A 20,050-nucleotide genomic window follows, 5' to 3' on the forward strand; every position below is an offset into this window, starting at 1 on the left:
GGTAAAATTCTGCGATACATTAATCTCTGGTTTTGGGCGCAGTTTGAAATTTATAGGTTAATATTATAGGGAGTTACGGGGTGTGATGTGTGCTTGCCTCCTGATACGACTTTCGTCCATTTTTCAGTCATTTTTCGCTCTTTAACAAAGAAAATTCATTCTTTTCATATATAGAACACTATATTCGCTTTAAAATATTGAAAAAGAAGTTAAATATATAGCATAAAGTTTAAAAAAATAAATAAGTAAAAATTAGCCGAAATGTTTCCGTTTATTAGCTATAATTCGCTATTTCCCAAAGAAAAAATAGATATTTTTATATACAGAACACATTATTCACTTTAAAATACTGAAAAACATATTAAAAAATAATATTAAAAAAAATTAAAAATTTCGAAAGACGACACGCGCTGGGTATCGAACCCAGGGCCTCCGGGACCACAAATCTAACTTGCCACACAGCTTTATTAACTGCGCCACGCTTCACATGCCTTCACTGCGAATATTCGGCTTAAAACACCTTCTCCCGGTAAGTAAACAAAACTTATTTTGGCCCATTGTGTGCTCACTAATTGACCTTTAAAAAAATCCTTTGGTAAAATTCTTCGATACATTAATCTCTGATTTTGGGCGGAGTTTGAAATTTATAGGTTAATATTATAGGGAATTACAGGGTGTGATGTTTGCGAGCCTCCTGATACGACTTTCGTCCCTTTTTCAGTCATTTTTCGATCTTTAACAAAGAAAATTAATTCTTTTCATCTGTAGAACACTGTATTCGCTTTAAAATATTGAAAAAGAAGTTAAATATATAGCATAAAGTGAAAAAAAATCAATAAGTAAAAATTAGCCGAAATTTTTCTGTTTATTAGCTATAATTCGCTATTTCCCAACGAAAAAATAGATATTTTTATATACAGAACACATTATTCACTTTAAAATACTGAAAAATATATTAAAAAAATTAAAAAGTTCGAAAGACGACACGCGCAGAGTATCGAACCCAGGGCCTCCGAGACCACAAATCTAACTTGCCACACAGCTTTATTAACTGCGCCACGCTTCACATTTATACCAAGCGAATATTCGGCTTAAAGCACCTCCTAACGGTAAGTAAACAAAACTTATTTTGTTCCATTGTGGGCCCACTACATGGCCTATAAAAAAATCCTTTGGTAAAATTCTTCGATACATTAATCTCTGATTTTGGGCGGAGTTTGAAATTTATAGGTTAATATTATAGGGAGTTACAGGGTGTGATGTGTGCGAGCCTCCTGATACGACTTTCGTCCCTTTTTCAGTCATTTTTCGCTCTTTAACAAAGAAAATTAATTCTTTTCATCTGTAGAACACTATATTCGCTTTAAAATATTGAAAAAGAAGTTAAATATATAGCATAAAGTGAAAAAAAATAAATAATTAAAAATTAGCCGAAATTTTTCCGTTTATTAGCTATAATTCGCTATTTCCCAAAGAAAAAATAGATATTTTTATATACAGAACACATTATTCACTTTAAAATACTGAAAAATATATTTAAAAAAATTAAAAAAATTCGAAAGACGACACGCGCAGGGTATCGAACCCAGAGTCTTCGGGACCACAAATCTAACTTGCCACACAGGTTTATTAACTGCGCCACGATTCACATGCCTTCCGTGCGAATATTCGGCTTAAAACACCTTCTTCCGGTAAGTAAACAAAACTTATTTTGTCCCATTGTGGGCCCACTATTTGGCCTATAAAAAAATCCTTCGGTAAAATTCTGCGATGCATTAATCTCTGATTTTGGGCGGAGTTTGAAATTTATAAGTTAATATTATAGGGAGTTACGGGGTGTGATGTGTGCTTGCCTCCTGATACGACTTTCGTCCCTTTTTCAGTCATTTTTCGCCCTTTAACAAAGAAAATTAATTATTTTCATATATAGAACACTATATTCGCTTTAAAATATTGAAAAAGAAGTTAAATATATAGCATAAAGTGAAAAAAATAAATAAATTAAAATTAGCCGAAATTTTTCCGTTTTTTAGCTATAATTCGCTATTTCCCAAAGAAAAAATAGATATTTTTATATACAGAACAATTATTCACTTTAAAATACTGAAAAATATATTAAAAAATAATATTTAAAAAAATTTAAAAAGTTCGAAAGACGACACGCGCAGAGTATCGAACCCAGAGTCTTCGGGACCACAAATCTAACTTGCCACACAGCTTTATTAACTGCGCCAAGCTTCACATGCCTTCCGTGCGAATATTCGGCTTAAAACACCTTCTTCCGGTAAGTACCATTGTGGGCCCACTAATTGGCCTATAAAAAAATCCTTCGGTAAAATTCTGCGATATATTAATCTCCGATTTTGGGCGGAGTTTGAAATTTATAGGTTGATATTATAGGAAGTTACGGGATGTGATGTGTGCTTGCCTCCTGATACGACTTTCGTCCCTTTTTCAGTCATTTTTCAATCTTTAACAAAGAAAATTAATTCTTTTCATATATAGAACACTATATTCGCTTTAAAATATTGANGCTTTAAAAAAAAAATATTAGCCGAAATTTTTCCGTTTTTTATCTATAATTCGCTATTTCCCAAAGAAAAAATGGATATTTTTATATACAGAAGACAGTATTCACTTTAAAATACTGAAAAATATGTTAAAAAAGAATATTAAAAAAATTTAAAAAGTTCGAAAGACGACACGCGCAGGGTATCGAACCCAGTGTCTCCGGGCCCACAAATCTAACTTGCCACACAGCTTTATTAACTGCGCCACGCTTCACATGCCTACCGTGCGAATATTCGGCTTAAAACACCTCCTCCCGGTAAGTAAACAAAACTTATTTTGGCCCATTGTGGGCCCACTAATTGGCCTATAAAAAAATCCTTCGGTAAAATTCTTCGATACATTAATCTCTGATTTTGGACGGAGTTTGAAATTTATAGGTTAATATTATAGGGAGTTACGGGGTGTGATGTGTGCGTGCCTCCTGATAGGACTTTCGTCCCTTTTTCAGTCATTTTTCGTTCTTTAGCAAAGAAAAATAATTCTTTTCATATATAGAACACTATATTCGCTTTAAAATATTGAAAAAGAAGTTAAATAAATAGTATGAAATAAAAAAAAAAAATAAGTAAAAATTTGCCGAAATTTTTCCGTTTTTCAGCAATTATTCGCTATTTCCCAAAGAAAAAATAGATTTTTTTATATACAGAACACATTATTCAATCTAAAATAATGAAATATATATCAAAAAAATAATATTAAAGAAAATTAAAACAGTTTGAAAGTCGACCCTCGCACTGTTTCGTACCCAGGGCCTCTGGGACTACAAATCTAACTTGCCACACAGCTTTACCAACTGCTCCCCGCTTCACATGCCAAACCTGCGAATATTTGGCTTAAAACACCTCCTCCTGGATAGTAAACAAAACTTAATTTATCCCTTTGTGGGCCCACTAATTGGTCTATAAAAAATCCATCTGTATAATATTGTTCGATACATTAAACTATAATTTTGGGCGGAGTTTGAAATTTGTAGGTTAATATTCTAGTGGGTCTATAATTATTTCCTTTGGCCATTCCTAGGTACATACGTGGCTCAATTAAAATATGAAAGATTAATATTTAGGATCGATATCGGGCCGTTTCTTAACATTGAAAAGTTTCTTCGAATTTGCTTGTTTTAATGCACTATTTTAAATACACATAGTGTACGCCCTACGGGGTCTATAATTATTTAAGGTGACAGTGTACACTACCCTGTAATATAAAACGTTGCATAATTATATTATTATGGGTCAATATTAAAGGGGCTTTACGTTAATGTTGAAAAATGACTTCGCTTAGTTTTATAGGTTTTTAGATGGCGAATTTCCTCATTTTAAAGCGATCGAACGCACTATATTAGATATACGTACATAGTAAGCCTTAGGGTCACGTTCTGTACCCCATAAGGGGTCTATAATTATTTCCTCTGGTAGGGTACACTATACCTAGGTAATATAATACGTGGTTCTATGAAAATATTATAGCTTAATATTAAGGGCAGATATCGTGCCGTATTATAAACGGCACGATATTAAGGGCTATATTTTCAAAAACTTCATTTTTTTAAAAAGTCCTTGAAAATTTTTCAGTAGTTTTTCTATATTTTAATAGTTTTCTATACTACATATTTTCTATTTAAATTTAATATATAAGAAAATATTTTTGGTAGTTATTTTATTTTTTAACTAGCAAAAACGTATTCAGTTAATAATGACGTCACGCTGTGATGAAAGAATATGATTGGCTGAACAGCTGCAGCGCGCAACCATTGTGTTAGCAAATAATACTCTCAGCTGCTAACTCACTTTGACTTGGTTCTATGCAAGCTATAAGCAGCTGTTTCCTGCTTTAGTATACAATCATAATATACACCTCATTCTAAACAAAAATAAATCAATCGAAATAGAATCACATGAGTGCTATAAGCGAAAGCAGAGAGCACGCCGCACTTTACTTTACTCAATACTCAATAGAATCACATGTTGTATTCTAGTTTTATTAATGGATAATTTTTTTCAATCATTTTTGTGTGATAATTCGAGTAAAATGTCTGGTAAATGTGTGTTCAATAATAAATGGCAAAGTAATTCAGTCTATGAAGACTGGATTAGTTCATGTGCTGACAAAAATAAAGCAAAATGCAATTTATCTGGAATATCATTCAGCATTTCGAAAATGGGGAAATCAGTTCTAAAAAGTCATATGAAGTCGAAAAAATGCTGTGATTTGTTAAAAATAAAAAAATCAAGCGAATTTGATTGCTATTTAGAAAGAAAAGGAACCAAAACGTCTATTGCATCTACATCGACATGTTGCTTCTACTTCTCCATCTGTTGTTTCTTCATCTACTTCATGCATTGCTTCCACATCTTGCAATTTAAATTAGCTTGTTTCAAGAAATGATGTCCTAGATGCAGAAATTTTGTGGACATTTAAGACTATTTCATGCCATACAAAGCAAATGAAAATATTGAACAAATATTTCAAATAATGTTTCCTGATAGCAGTATTGCTGCTAAATTTACAAGCGGGAAAAAAAAAGACTGCATATCTCCCAGTGTTTGAGATTTCATGTTATTTGAAAGATAGCCTTTTAAGAATAGTGAACAGCAAAAACAACTATGTTCTATTGTTTGATAAAAGTTTAAACAAGATGTGCCAAAAAAACAAATGGATATTCATATAAGATACTGGGAGCATGATATGGTGAAGACTTCGTTTCTCACATCAATATTTTTAAGCCACGGGAAATCAGAAGATCTACTGGCAGCTTTTCATGACGCTATTACTTTATTATCATTGGCGAAAGTTATTCAAGTATCTATGGATGGTTCATTTGTTAATTTTAAATTTTTCAATATTCTACAAGAAGAAATGTTTAAGAGTTTTAAGCAACAGCTTTTAAATGTGGGGAAATGTCCTCTACATACCATACACAATTCTTTAAAAATAGGTTCTAAGGCCTGTCATTGGGACATTGAAGAATTTTGCAGAAATGCATATTTTTTATGTAAAGATGTCCTTCTGCCCAACGGGAAGATCATGTGAATATAACTAAAAGTAGTGTTTTTCCAAAAAAGTTTGTGAAACATCGTTGGCTGGAAAATGTTCCTCTATTGCCTGATCTGCTGTTAAAAAAAAACAGGTAAATGCTCCACAGTGTAAATCTTTCCTGACTGTGCAGAATAATGTTGTGGACAATCTTCTAACAGTGAAGTTAGAAATATTTTTGCCTATTTCTATGATACTCAGTGTTTTCATTACAGAAAAAAAAATGGGAGAGAATTTCTCACCCTTTCTCAAAAACAGGGTGAGATTTCCACAAGTGAAGTGAGATTTCTAATTAATTAAGAAAAAAACACGAATAGACTTGGAAAAAAATTATTTCTTTAATTATAATACATTTTTAAGAATCTTCTAATTGAATATTTTTGCTGCATCATCATATGGAAAATGTTCTATATCTACTTTTTCATCAGTTATTTTATTTATTTGGCTGAAAAATATTCCTATTTGTTTCGTTTTGACCCTTTCTACTGACATTTGTTTCATTTTTATTTGTCCGCTTTGGACTAGCAGATGTCGCCTTAACAAGGTATTTGTCCATCTTACATGTATGCACGAAAAATGTATACGGCAGTGTTTTCACTACAGCGCGAGAACGCGAGAATCTTGCATATTTTTTTCTTTTCTCGCATTAAAAAATTATTACTGCAAGAAATTCGCGCATTCTTTAATTCAATTTCAAAATTCACGAAATTCTCGCAATTTGGAAAAAGCTTCGATTTGCGTCATTTAGAATAAAATCCGTTTCACTTTTCCTCCTTCATCTTCATTATTTTCAGCACTTGCCCCGTTATCTAGCTTCCCTATTTACCAGTAGGTATTGTTCAGAACCTTTTTGAACAACAGAACACAACCCCTCCGATCCACGGAACCCCTTTCAGAACACATTTCTCTGCCATCACGTGTTTACTGTAGGTATGGTTTTGCATGTAGGACGTTCAAATTTTCTTATGCACTAATGTAAGATGGACAAATACCTAGTAAAGGCAAAATCTTCTATGATGATGCAGCAAAAATATTCAATGCTTTAAAAAATAGAAGAGGTTAAAAATGTATTATAATAAAAGAAATGATTTTTTTTCCAAGTCTATTTGTATTTCTTCAGTTTTTAGAAATCTCACTTAACTTTCTGAAATCTCATCCTGTTTTTGAGAAAGGGTGAGAAACAGTGAGAACAGAGAACAATGCATAATGAGAAGCTTTTAATTTTGAGTCACGGGCAAGCTTCCATTGAGCGTGGTTTTAGCGTCAATAAAAACATTGAAATTGAAAATATGAAGGAGATGTCTTATGTATCACAGCGACTCATGTGTCAGTATATCTCAAATATAGGTAGTGTCACCAATTTAAAAATTACAAATGAACTATGTAAATATGCTTCGAGTGCAAGAATGAAATATTCCTTGCATTTAGATGAATTTCAAAAGCTGATGCTGATAAAAGAAAACTCCTTGACGAAGAGGGTTCAAATATTGCAGCACTTTAAGTAAAAAGGAAAAGACTGGAGATAGAAATTCAATCTTTGATTGAAACTGCAAATACATTTGCTTTAAAAGCTGAGGATAAATGTGATTTCACATATATTTCTAAATCTAATAGCTTAAGGAAAACTACCAATGATAAAAAGGCGGAAGTATTAGACATTGATAAACAATTAGCTAAATCTAAGGAATATATATAATACCTATATAAATTTGTTCATTTTTTTATTGATTCGGAGCATTTTTTTTAAAACAATGAATAAAAGGTTTAAACAGTATAGCATTTCTCTTATTTTCAGTGTTATGTAATGAAAAATAGTGCTTAAGTAGATTTTGAAAAAAAACTCTTCCTTTCTATTTTATTTTAATCATATTATTTAATAATGTTTGTGAACTATAGTTATAATATCTAAGTATTCAATTAATATTTTTATCAGTTAATCTTTATTAATACTGTCTTTAAAAATATATCTGGATTAGCATAAGAATTTTTATTCCAAAGTAATTTGTTATAAAATGTGTTTATTAATCTCTTATAATTGTTTTGAAATGAATTATTAAGCAATTTGAATTTCTCACCACCTTTTTTTTTTTATTTAACACACTCTAAAGATTAATGTTTAAAAGTACAAAATTTAACTTCATATGTTACAAATTGCATTATATGTTAAAAGCCTTTAGAATGTATTTCCGAAAGAAAGCTACCCCCCTCGAAGATTTGTACTGTTTTATACACAGTTTCTTACTACATTTAAATATCTATTGCAGCGTTTGCATTTGCTTCATACTTACAGCATATTTTCCATTTTATTATTAAAATATTTTTTTGAGAATTTGTGAGGAATTTTATATTTTAAAGAGCTTTTCATAATTATAGACAGTTATATACTAACTAAAGGTAGATCATAATTTACCTCAGATTTTAAATCAGTTGAAATATTTTCGAATCTATCCTTGAAAATTTAATATTTTCCTTTGAAAAGTACTTGAATTTTTTTGAAACATTTCTGTATGAACCATGTATCAGCTATTGGGGGTCAATAAAATTTTTTGAAGCCGGCACGAAAGATAACTGTAACGCTTTTTGTGTTCATGCACCTTGCACTAATTGAAGTGAGGTTTTAAACAGTTATTTTGCTACATGAGAATTAGTCTTGTCATTTTGAAGAGTAAGTGAATAGGCAAAATGTTACTGTTGTTACAATTAATTCATTATTAATTACAAATTTGTTACGAAAGTATTGGGAGAGAAATTTTTTTTAACTTTTACTCCTGTAGAATTTTTCGAAATATAAATACTAAATTTATGTTTACTTTTTGATTTTATGGACACATCTTAGTTATATTTATTTATAGTTTTCTTTCGAAATTGTCGATATGTATTTTGTCTTTGAAAATTGTATTTTCTCTTTTTATAGAGAACTTCTTCCATTGTCTTATGAAATTCAAGATATGTTTGGTAATAATGTCAATCACACAGAAAAATCTTTTCCTCATGATAGGGGTGTTTGGGCTACACATGTATTTATTGAATGTAAGTTAAATACTTTCTTGATTTCTCTTTATTGAAGATCTTAAATTTGTCTCTAAACTGCTCGAAACTATGACATAAGTCGCAGAACAATTTATGACAGTCTCAATGAAAGTTTATGTGCTGTTGGTACAATGAAAAATAATATATATGTAAGAAAATTAAGTGTCATATATATTTCAATGAAAGAAGGTTGATTTTAATCTTAAATTGTCAAGGAAAGAAAATGAGGCATTGGTCAAGATAAGTCACTTAAATGAGTGCCTAACTTAACTAATTGCCATTTAATAAAGTGGCAGGATTTCAAAAAATATAAATTTTCTCTTTTACACAAAATAGTTTGAATAAAAAACAGTATAATTTATTATAACATATGCTTTTATTATACTTAAGTGAGCCATTTATACTTTTAGTTTGCCATTCAATTATTTAAAAGTAGTTTAGTATTTGTTTATTACTTCTAAACATATCTTGATTTTTCCTTGAATTTTTTTCTTTGGCCTACTATGAAGCCTGCTTAGCCTGTGGCCTCCCTGACAATCCTTTATAATTTTTTTTGCATTGCAGATTTAATTTTTTTTAAAAAAGAAAACATTACATTGCTTATATAATTTTTTGGAAAAAAGTGATGTTAAAAGAATAAAGCTCTTAAAAAAATAGTGTTATAATAAAGATCTTGATTAAAGGAAAGTTAATAATAAGGCTCAGGAGAAACAGAAAAAAATGCTCTTAATTGTTAAAATATAACTAATGTTGAAAATCACGGATTTGCTTGCTACTGGTTACATGTCCTACCATTCTACCATACACAAAAAAGTGACAATATAAAACAATTATCTTATCAAAAACGCTCTGTTAAAATGCACTGCTATACTTAAAACAGCAAAAAAGAAAAAAATGTTGAAAAACAACCTTGGTCAATATAGTTTTTTTTTATAAAAAAAATCAGTATCACAGAATTTGTGGTTCAGTAAAAAGTATAATAGTTACAATTCTTCAGATCTCACTTTTCAATTTGTCTTCCAGAACATAAATTTGCAAGTCCGTACATTTTAGGACTTAAAAAATCTGTGAAAAGTATTTCTGGTAATAGGGTTGTCATGGTATAAGATTTTTACAGGCATTGACTATGGTTTTTACACTCTTTGTAAAAACCTGTTTTTCTCATGGTTTTTACCGTCTATTTAATATCCATGTTTTATATCTAAATTTTTTTTTTCCATCCTGAGATTTTTTTTTATTTCTGCTATTTCTATGAACATCTTAAAAGCGTACATTAAAGCAGTATATGATCATTTTAAAAACTAACGTTCTAAAAAATTTTGCAAAGGTCCAAATTTTCTTGTAAAAAGTATTTTTTCCTGATTTATATATAATTTCCTTGGCCCTCAGGGGTTGTCGCGCCGCTGAGTTTACTTTATAATTGAAAATTTACATGTGCTATTTGATATCACTGTCAGTTTTTATAAATTTTTATATAATTTTATTTCGATTTGCAGAGATGATTGTGCTCCGAAAAAAATCTGGTCCAAAAGTTTCTAGAAATTATTGATCACATTTGTGTATAAAATTTTTTTGTTTTATTTAGAAATATTAGAACTCAAATTTATACTAGACAACTCTTTCATTTATAAATATTTTTTCTGATAGAATTATAAATATGAATAGAGATAAAAGTAAACTTATGCATAATTATTCATTTTAATTATGCTGCATATAATTTATTTAGAATTTCATGTTTTGAAAATATCAATGATTTAAATTTTTATAAAGACGTTAATTTTTTGAAATGCGTAATTAATGATTTTATTGGAGAAATTTTCAGGATTTTTGAGTTGGGCTCACAATCACCACTGCTATTTGTCAAAGGAAAATTTTTTTTTAGTTGATGCTGTTTATTTTGTCTTATTAATTGTTTGAGGATTGTTTTTCAGTGGCTGAAGTTGATGCACATGATTATCATATAGAATGAGCTGCATTAGCTTTATCATGCACTTTGTAATTGTTAAACAGATATGTGATTATGGTACAGTCTTTAGCTATTGACTTCAAAACATTTAAAGGTATTTTATAATATATTTAATATTCAGTACACAATAATAAAGTTTTGATATACTGATTGAAATCATCAAATAAAAATCTACAGATTAATATTTTTTTTTTTTTGTGTTTAAATGCATAAAATGGGTTTTCAAAGCTCTTATCCTTACCTTGCTTTGATATTGTAGGATATTTTTAAAACTTGCTATTGTTTTTCAGTTTTAATTATACAGTTTTCTGTATTTGACTGTATTCTTTATTAATCTGGATAATCTGAGCAATCATTGCATAAAATTAAAATGAGGTTTATTTTCTTGAATTTTGGCTAAGAAACAATTACTTCTGGTATTAATCAAATAAAGCAAAAAAGGAGTAACAAATTAAGAAGTAACTTTTCTCTTGTTTTGGAAGTAGTAGCTTGTTGTGCCTTGAAATATTTAGCAGTAGTTCCTGCATGTTTGTTCTATTCTCATTCCACAAAACAAAATTTTGCTCTTTATTGTAAAGTTAGTTGTAAAATTACTTCATTTTTTGCGCGTGCTGAAAATAAAGTGTGTTTTCTGTGGGTATATTTTACCTATTACCTTTAGATAATTTTTGTTAAAGGATGTAACATTATTTTTTAAAAGTACCCTTTTTATCACTAGCAATAAATTTAATTTTAAAAAAATCTCTTAAATTTAGTTGTATATTTCTCAGATTGGTTAACATTAGTTCACATTATTTAGATGAATTAATAGTTTCTACTACAACAGATTATCAGACAGAAATAATTAAGACTTAAATGTTGCCCCTATTTTGTTTACAAAACTGCTTTTAGAAATATTCTCAAAACATTTCAAAAGTTCATAATTCCCTCCTTTTTTTTTGTTTTTTTTTTTTTTCAAATTTTTTTTTTTTTTTAATGGTTTAATTTTATATTATGGCAGATATTTATAAAGACAGATTAACCTCTTTACAGATTTTGATTTCTGCTCATTTAAAGGATAATATAAGTTATTTAATTAGCGTATGATCTCTTTAAGTTTTCAATTGTAAATTTTGTTGGCTAGTATTTTTAAAGGAATATTTGGTCAATAAAAAAATTTAAATGAAATGTTTGATTTATTTGGAAATATTTACATGCGTAAAATAAAATAATTAATATTACATGCAGAAAATAAAATAATTTATTCTTTTAATATTTCATAGTTTGAAATCTTTATTATCAATGAAATTAGTCTTAATTTAGGGTTTAATTTTTTTCATGTATTTTATAATTTCAGTGTGCTCCCTTTTTGTTAAAATGAGCCGCCATCCCTTAAATACACTGCCTTTTTATACATATGCCATTTTGGAAAAATTAATTCACTGCAATTCAAATTTTATAAGAATCTTTTTTCGAAGGAGGATATGCTATAAATCTCTACTTTATTTTTAATATTCGAATTCAGGTGAAGGTGATTATCATTCTTAGTATCGTTTTTAATTTTATTGTATACTTTTTTAAGAATATCTTCAAGGAAAAAACCTTTTTTTTTCAGTGTTACTAACACATGGATCAATAAGTCCCGAGACTAACAATGAAAACAACATTTTTTTGCAAAATTTTTTTTTATTCATCAACATAATCACCTTTTAGGGTGATACAATCGTTCCAATGCTTTTCCAATTTTTCAATACCATGTTTATAAAAAAAATTATCTTTCGCTTCAAAATAAGCTTCAGTTTCAGCGATGACCTCCTCATTTGAGCCAAATCTTTTTCCCTGGAGCACTTAACCATGTTTCGTCCATGGTCACGTAACCACGCAAGAAATCTTTTTTGTTGCGAGTAAATAGCGATAAACAGCTTTCTGAATCATCGACTCGTTGCTGTTTTTGTTCAATCGAAAGCAATCGCGGCACCCACTTGGAAAAACCTTTTTCATGCTCAATTTTTCATGAAGGATAGTAAATACACTTCCATATGATATCTGTGTCATCTCAGCAATCTCACGGAGCTTCACTTTACGATCTTTCATTATAATTTTTGTCACTTCACTCACATTTTCCGGTGTAACGGCTTCCACAGGTCTACCCGAGCGTTCCGCGTCATTTGTGTCGGTACGACCACGTTTAAACTCGGCAAACCACCGACAAATCGTTGCTTTTGATGGACAAGAGTCCAGGTAACATTTGTCAATCCATTGTTTCGCTTGCACGGTGTTTTTACCCATTAAAAAACAATGTTTTATCAGAACACGAAACTGTTTTTTCCATTTTTTAAACAAACTACAAAACGACTTTACTCCAACCTCGATAACACAGCTGTTTCTGGTCCGATCGACTTAAAATTTTGACACGTTTCAAGCAAATGTTAGTACTCTAGAAAGACCTGGCTACTGGTTTACTACGAGCGCCATCTCTGGGTTAGTCTCGGAACTTATTGATCCATGTGTTATTGATGCCACTGACTATGAATCTGAATTTAGTTAGGATTTTATGGAGTAGTAAAAGGAGAAATTATTATTTCGTTCAATTTTTAAGTCTTTTATAAATGCGTTAGTTTTCTTTGTAATAATACCACTATTGATGTTAAGGTTTTGTATAAAAAATTTTGAACTAGCAAAATTATTACTACTTTTATTAATTTTGGTAACACAGAAATTGTTTAAATTTGCAATTATGGGGAAAAAAGCATCAACAAAAATACATATAGAGTAATGACGTATGCAATGCAACAAAATGTCATGCAAATGCAACAGAAAAATTTCACTTAATAAAGTATATAACTCAATTCAATATAAATGTAATAAAAATTTAGTGGAATAAACTTAATGACTTTCTTCAGAATACATTTCAATATATTTAATACCTTGAAATTTGTGAGCTTTGTTAAAAACTACAACTTTGTCGTGTTGCAGATCAAAGTAGAGCATGCTTCTCAATTTGGATCATGTTCATGAAATGACAAAATCAGATTTTTTGATGGAATTAATCGAAGTTATTTTCTTGTATTTTACTATTTTTTGATTTAAAAAAAAGAAATTATTATAGGTTTCAGCTGGGGGTTGACTCTTTAGAGGTGTATGAAAATGAAGAAAAGACAAGGTATTATATTTTTGTGCTACTCTTGATGTTTAACTACTTTATGATATGTTTAAGAAACATATAAAGTATAGTACGACTTTCAGGAGAACAGCTCCAGACACCTGTCTCGCGTCTTGGCGGGAGCTATGGTTACGAGGGTAAGTCACTTCTAATAGAGGTGTGGAGAGAACAGAGAGAAAGTGCTTAGTTATGTAATGATCTTAGCTTGGCACAAGTTGGTGAATCTTTGCTCCCCTTCCTAGTATTAGTGACAGTCATAGAGCCAAGTGATAGGAACTCGTCTTTCTTTTATTCTCTCGTTTTCTGACAAAGTAGCTTAGTTTTCATAAGATTTTTTTTTCGTGATTATTTTAATCGTTAACTATTTAATTGTTGTTAGTTTTACATTTGTTTTAAGTTTTTTTTCTATCTTTTAATTTTATCTTGTTTGTTTTAATTTTTGTTTTCATTAATTTTTTTAAATTTTTGTTTGTCGTTTTCATTGTTACTTATGCCTTTCATTTTTAAGAAAGGTGAGACATTGAAGTCTCAGGCACGGAAAATTGCCCACAATGTCCTGGAATGCTTTTCTGAGGAATCTAAGGAAAAATCCCTCAAACTGCCAATACAAACTAAATTTTTTTTTTTTAAATTTTTTTTTCTTAGTTAGATATTTTTTATAGTCCTTGAAATTTCGTAGATGAAAGAAAAATTTAAGAAAAAATGTTAATAAACTTTCTATGTGAAGTGTAAATGCTTTATCGGATCATTTAATAAACGGTATTAAAAAGCTGCATGAAAATAAGACATTTTTTTATGCAAAAAAACAATTATAAAAAAAGTTAAATAAAAATTTGAAATTGAAATTGCTTTTTGTTAAAACAAATGGCAAACTAATAATTATATAATAATGCTAATTTAATAATAAGTTTAGATATCAAAATCATTCATAGAATTTTAGTTCTTTATTTATCTTTGGAGTAGTAATAAAATTTAATAGATTTTAAACATCATTTCCGTCGAGCCATATTTTCACAAATATGTCAAGTCTTAGACAGGAATAAAATGACATGATGTATTCAGTTTATGAAATGCTTATTCCATTTTTATGTATGTAACAACAATTAATAAATTAATCGCATGAAAAAAAGAAAAACTACATATAAGAAACCTGAATCAAACGCCTCTTGAATATAGCGATTAAAGAAAGATAGATATTTTTTTAAAAAAAATATTGATCAAAACAGAGAAATAATCTCAAAAGTTTTTTCATGAGGCAAAAGAAGTTGATTAAAAAGATGTTTTTAACCACCATTAAAAATTTTTTTTTACAATAAATAAATAGCAGCTGAATTCCAAATAAATTAACGCATATAGAATAAAAGTATAAATGAAAATACGGTTTCGTTTAAGCCTGTATTATTTTTTCTCCCTAAGAAAAGGCAAAAGATTGTCTAAATATTAATTTGGAGAGGTCTCATGAAAGGGGATAAACCAGCCAATCTGGTAGACCAATCGACTCCTTCATTTCTCCATTACACCCCCATTAGAAAAGTTACCTCACTCGTTACCATAGCAGCAGACAGCCCCAGACTTTTTGGCGGGAGCTGTTCTCCTCAAAGCAGCACTATACCCATTTAGTAAAATAAACACAAACCTTATGTAAACTTATATGTTAAGTGTGAAAACACTCAAATTCAAATGTTCTTGGTTTGTAATTTTATCCTCAATGTTAATGTGTTTATAAATTGAATTATGTATATGGTATAGCAAAATATTTTGCTTGGAATATAAGTTTGAAAGGTTTTTTTTATTTTTTAAGTTATGGAATTAAATTTATATCATATGAATGCTAAATAAAAGAGTAATTATAAGTCACACACACTATAGAATGATAAACATATTTACATGTGCAAAAGCATATCTATTTTTTAGATGTTTTTGACAATTAAATAGAATTATGAAAAATATTTTATCTATCTTATACTGTGAATGAATAATGTTCGGCACATGAATGATAATGTGTAAAAATATTACCGCCGTTAAACAATTTTAAAATTTAGATATCAGTGCAATTTTCTTTTCATTGATATTGTTAGAGAGGATGTATGCTTGTGCATCTTATTTATTTTTACCATATTTTGAATATCACATTGTATTTACATTAGAATTTTTTTTAAAGGGGCTTAAATTAGTACATACATTGTATCAAGATATAACAAATTAAGTAATGTGCTTTATTGTCTTTAAGTCAAATATCTTGTTAATCATGAATATTGTTCATAACAGTTCTGAACTTAGTATTTTTGACTTTATAAGGTATAAATGATAAATTATTGTTTGTAAATATAGATGTATCTTTATTGCCCCGACATTATTTGAAAATTTACCTCAATATTGCTAGATTAATTTATGTTTATGTTGCGAGTTAATAATATTCTGCATGACTATGATGTGTGTGAAATGGCTCTATTTAACAATTTTGAAGTTTTGTTAAATTTTGATATCAATGCAGTTTTGTTTTCATTGACACTGTTAAAGAGCATGTATATTTGCCTCTTAATTATTTTTACACCAATTTTGAATATCACATTGTATTTAAGTTAAAAATATTTTTGTCTCTAAAAAAGAAAAGCTTAGATTAGTAAATATATTGTAGCAAAATAAAAGAAATTAGGTAATATGCTCCATTTTTTTTTCTTTTCAAATAAAATGTTTTTAAATTGTTACTTTCAAATATTTAAAAAAAAGTTAAACAATTTAGATTATTTACAAGAGTCTTATAACAAATAAATTTATAATTATTCATTTTAATTTTTCAATTTAAATTTTTTTTTGACACTTCAAATTGAAACTGGCATATAAATGTAGTTTATAAGTAAATAATTTATTTAAAAACAATTGTACTTTTTGATTTCTTAAAATTTATATAGAATATTGTACTTAAAATATTATTGTTAAAATAGTTCTTTAGCATTTTTTAAAATTTTTTGTACAGGTTTACAAAATCTTTTAAGGTGCAGCGCTAGAGGGAATATTATTTACAACAGAAAATTTCATTGAAATGAATTAAGTGCAGGCTGTTGTGAAAAATATGTTTTTTATGACTTGGGGTCAAGTGAACAGTTTCAGGGGATTATATTTTTAATTTTTTCTCAGCTGTATCAAAGAATAAGAAAAGTTTCTCTTATTTTCAAATTATAGAATGATGTAAAATATGACAAATTTAAGTTGAATGAATATTTTATATACTATCACCAAATTAATTTCTCCTTAATGACTGATTATTTTAAATTTTGGTTTGTAAGAAATTTTATTTTGCAATCATTGCAGTTATTGATTTATATTAGTTTTTATTTTACAACAAATAAAAATAATTTACTTATACGAGACTATCATTTTCCATTTAAGTGCTTCATTTAGAAATTGTATAACTGGATTGCATTGAATTACATAGTTAATTTTCCATGTAAATAATACAATTTTTAAAATAAAAAATTAAGCATTTATTAACATTTTATAAATCTTGTTATGTTAGGAATGTTCTTGCTTTCAATAATGTCTTTCTTCCCTTTGAAAACCTCTTTTGGGGATATTTACCCAGGTGACTAAGATGATCAGTCATTCTTGAGTTAAGCTGGGGGGTAGGAACTTTTTGCTACCTGTTTTACAACTTAGGGCGTTTGCGGTATTCTGGGCATGTTGTGGTTTTGAGTGCTCGGTATTTAAAGAGTTAAGCTATTTTATCGATGGAATATTTATCCCATTCAAACATTCAGTTTAAATTCTTCATTCTAATGTAGGCTGTTCCCTTTCGTGAAAATCATTTGACCAATAGGTGTAAAGTATTATTTAGTTTTCAAGACAAAATGTTTCCATTTACAATAAAGAAATTTGATTTAGCAAAAGTTTCACAGCAATTATGTTAACAGTTTTTCTTTTGCCATTATGACTTTAAATTTGAAATATTTTAATTCCCTTTAAATAAAGGAAGACAATGCAACAAAACAGTTTCGTCCTGTTTTGATGTTCTTTTTATTTTATTTTTATGTGGTCTAGTTTAGTATGTTTTAGTTATGAGTGAATATTTGATATTTTTGTCCAATAAAAAAATGTAGTGAACCCACTAAATGTATGTTTTTGTTTGGAAGTGGGGTTCTCTGCGGAATAAAGTAGCAGTTCCATGCTCTAAATCCTATAACAAAATTGCTGAATGTATCTTCATCAAACCAAATTTGTCTGTGACCGCGCTGCTATCAGAAAGAGATTATTATTGTATAAATTCTGCCTGATCTGACATGCATAACAAAATACCCTTATATGTGATCTTAAACATAAAATTTCATGTTAAATGTAAATTTTATTCAATGGTACTAAGCAAAATGAAATACATCTTTTATAAATACATGTTGAACCTGTAATTAAGTATTATCTTTGTTCTTTGACAAGTTCTATCAATTCTACTTTTTTAAAGTTTATTAGAAACAAGATTAATGATGTTTTAAAAATGAGTCTCAGCAATTTTCTTTATTTACCTTTTAAAGATTAAAAGTAATGTGTTGCTGGAAATGTGTTATCTCATTGTTTCTAAATCTGTGTATTTTTATTTTACAGGATCCATCTTTTCATCTCAGCTTTGTATGTTGTGTTGGTAGTAAGTCACAAATTATAGAATCTCTTCTGGGAGATCTGAATATGAGTAAAAATATTTTTTGTTTTATTTGTTTGTGTTAAATATATTATGTTCAACTATGTTTTTAATTCTAAAATAAAGGTTACAAAATAGAAAGAAATATACTTTCATTCTATTAAAACAACTTTTATATTTTATTGCAGAATTTATAATTTTTAAATTCCATTTTTACCCCCCCTCCCCCGTTATAAATGTGTGTTGTGTTTAACAAATATTTGCATTAGCGTTATTCCAAAGTTTATGATGGTGATTAAGTTTGGTTTTCTAAGTGCTGCTGATTTAAATCAAACTGAAATTTAGAATCCTAATAGATGAATTTCACAAAAATTATTATAAAGTTTAAACATATTTTTTCTTTGCAACTGAAATGCATATTTTGTAACAACCTTTATTTGGTGTCAGATTATTAATATTTAAATAGTATATCAGAAACTTAGTTTTGCAAATTTTTCATTAAATTCAGAATTTTTCTATGTTTACCAATATTTTATTAAAGCATATGCAACATGTGCATATCTTAAATTACATTTGAAATGTTGAAAAAAAAATTAGGGCAAACTTACATTGCAATTAATCTTTTAGTCTATATTAATGTAATGCTAAGGTCTTTTCTTTAGGATAGTTTTCTGTAAAAGGAACAAATAAAAAAGCGTTTAGTTTTTGAGTAAACTGTTTTTATAGCAGCGATATAAAAGAAAAAAATAATCTTATGTACGAAGAAACTTTAATTATTAAAATGTTAGCCATTTTAAAACAGGGCAGGGCCCTTTTTAATCTATAGCTTGTACTTTCAATATTGAATGGCAACTCTTTCTAGAACCTGGAAAACCAGGAATTCTAAGGGTAATTGGCGCTCAAATCTAGAAGTTCTTTAAGTATTATCAATTATCAGTATTATGATACAAGATGTCACCACGCAAGTCATTTTATTGTTTCAGTTAACTAATTTATAGAGTTAAAACTAGTACAAATGAATTGTTAAGTCATATATTTGTAGTGTACTTTTAATTTTTGTAGCACTGTATGTAGGTTAAATACTACTTTTCATTTTTAGATACTTCTTTTTTGTTCAATTAATTTTTCTTTTCTTTTTCAGATAGTGTTTCAGGCATTTGTGAAAAATATTCCTTGCTTTAGAAGATTGAATGTTACTAAAATTAATTGTAAGAGTGGAAATAAACTCTTCACTACAAGTTTAAAAACTTGACATTTTAAAATTAAGATATATTAATAATTTATAAATAAAGTTATTTTTGTGTTTTAAAATTTGTCTGTCTTATTTTTATGGTAGTTATATCTTTAATGATTCAAATGTGTGACAACATCAAACAAACTTTTGGAATCTGTATAAATCTAGCAGTATATATCAACATTTGCAAACATCTTTTTATTTTTATGGCCATGTTGTTTAATTAGTTGCACTTATTTAAAAGGACGTATTTCATTGTGCTTCAGTATAATGCAAGTAATCAGTAATATACTCCTGTCTTATTTTCTTATTGTCCTTGTCTAAGAAGGTAGTTATTTGTCTTAGTACAATTTCGTTCTAAGATTTCAGAAATTAGTTGATTTCTCTGGGGTTTATCATATAAACATGAATTCCCAAACCAGCAGCACCTTAGTGATCTTTTTTTTT

General features: G+C 28.6%; 1 long non-coding RNA gene across 2 annotated transcripts; it reads left to right on the top strand.

The window, feature by feature from the left end:
- Positions 1–4,478: 4,478 nt before the first annotated feature.
- Positions 4,479–19,680, top strand: LOC107454688 (uncharacterized). 2 transcript variants are annotated; one of them, XR_001585481.4, is made up of 6 exons: positions 4,479–5,698; positions 8,519–8,634; positions 10,566–10,694; positions 13,689–13,742; positions 18,336–18,420; positions 19,511–19,680. It is a non-coding gene; the product is annotated as an uncharacterized lncRNA (long non-coding RNA). The 2 variants fall into 2 exon arrangements; XR_011637354.1 differs by lacking the exon at positions 13,689–13,742.
- The last annotated feature ends 370 nt before the right edge of the window (positions 19,681–20,050 follow it).

Source organism: Parasteatoda tepidariorum, chromosome 7 (assembly GCF_043381705.1).
Source record: "Parasteatoda tepidariorum isolate YZ-2023 chromosome 7, CAS_Ptep_4.0, whole genome shotgun sequence".
Taxonomy (NCBI): Eukaryota; Metazoa; Arthropoda; class Arachnida; order Araneae; family Theridiidae; genus Parasteatoda; species Parasteatoda tepidariorum.